The 1,205-nt window shown below is 32.9% G+C and overlaps 1 protein-coding gene across 1 annotated transcript in view; it reads right to left on the bottom strand.

Moving 5' to 3' along the window:
- Positions 1-1,205, bottom strand: part of LOC106533529 (DENN domain-containing protein 2A) — a gene marked incomplete at its 3' end in the record, with an annotated part of 102,980 nt that overhangs the window by 100,389 nt on the left and 1,386 nt on the right.

The following is a 1,205-nucleotide window of genomic DNA, read 5'->3' as shown; positions in this document are numbered from 1 at the left end:
TATTTAGCTAGCTAAATATTGAACTTACCGGTATATATTTAGGTGGCTAGCTAAATATTTAAGTTGCGACCTAAATATTTAGGTAACTTGCTAAATATTTAAGTTGAATATTTAGGTGGCTAAATATTTAAGTAGTAACCTAAATATTTAGGTGGCTAGCTAAATATTTAACTTGCTAGCTAAATATTTAGCTCAAAACTAAATGTTTAGGTCAGAAGTTAAATATTTAGCTTATTAACTAAATATTTAATTTATAAGTTAAATATTTAGTTTATAAACTATGACATTTCTAAATGTATGAATCATATGGTGAAAAACTGACTAAAAATAAATCTGTTCTTTTTTCTTATAAAAGGCTAAATAAAACAAAAATATTAGTGTTAATTTTTGACTGTGTAACTTTAAAAATGGCACCCCACTGTATTGATTGTGCTTTTTCAGCTGGTTCCTGTAAATACAGCTGCAAAGGAAAGACTTATATGAGGATGTCATGTATTTTTCTAATTAAAGAGATTTCCTGATGCTGATCAGCACATTGTTCAGTATATTTGAAGGAAAAAACAGTTGTTGTCTGTGAGTAACAATAGAGATAAAAGCCAAACTTGAAGCTTTATTGTTGTGCGCTCTGACACTAAACACAACTAGATTCAACCAAAAGCTCCAGCTTTGTCTGAGTTTCACGATCGAAAATGTAAACACAAGCAAATGTTTTAGAGATTTTTTGTCTGTCTTTTTTTTAGTAAAAAGCTGAATTTTGGTGACCACCAGGAGCTGAACTCCCCCCACTCTCCCAACAATATAGGCGAAGCAGGAGGAGGTGCTTTTGTTCACATGAGGAATGCTCATGTCACGTGTCCACCCCGCTGCCCTCGGCCTCCAGCCAGTTTACTGATGGTTCTGGTGAAACCCTCTGACAGCCACAGAGCGTGCTCGGTCCCTCACATGTGTGCACACCAGTGGTGTCACTAGGCCCAATTTAGGGGGGCTGGATACGCCCTAAATTATTTTAGTGTAAAAAATATGTATTTTTTTAACAAAAATTCTATATGATGTGGTCAGAATAAATAACCATTTAATATTTCATTATTGACTAAAATATATGATCATATATAAACTTATAAATATACACATAAACATACCCCTACCTACATATCCAAACACTTTCATATATATACATATACATGTACATGTATATACATGTACAT

This window comes from Austrofundulus limnaeus, unplaced genomic scaffold (genome assembly GCF_001266775.1).
Source record: "Austrofundulus limnaeus strain Quisiro unplaced genomic scaffold, Austrofundulus_limnaeus-1.0 Scaffold961, whole genome shotgun sequence".
NCBI classification, from domain to species: Eukaryota; Metazoa; Chordata; class Actinopteri; order Cyprinodontiformes; family Rivulidae; genus Austrofundulus; species Austrofundulus limnaeus.
Note: the sequence above shows the minus strand (reverse complement) of the source record. Positions and strands in the feature narration are given on the sequence as shown.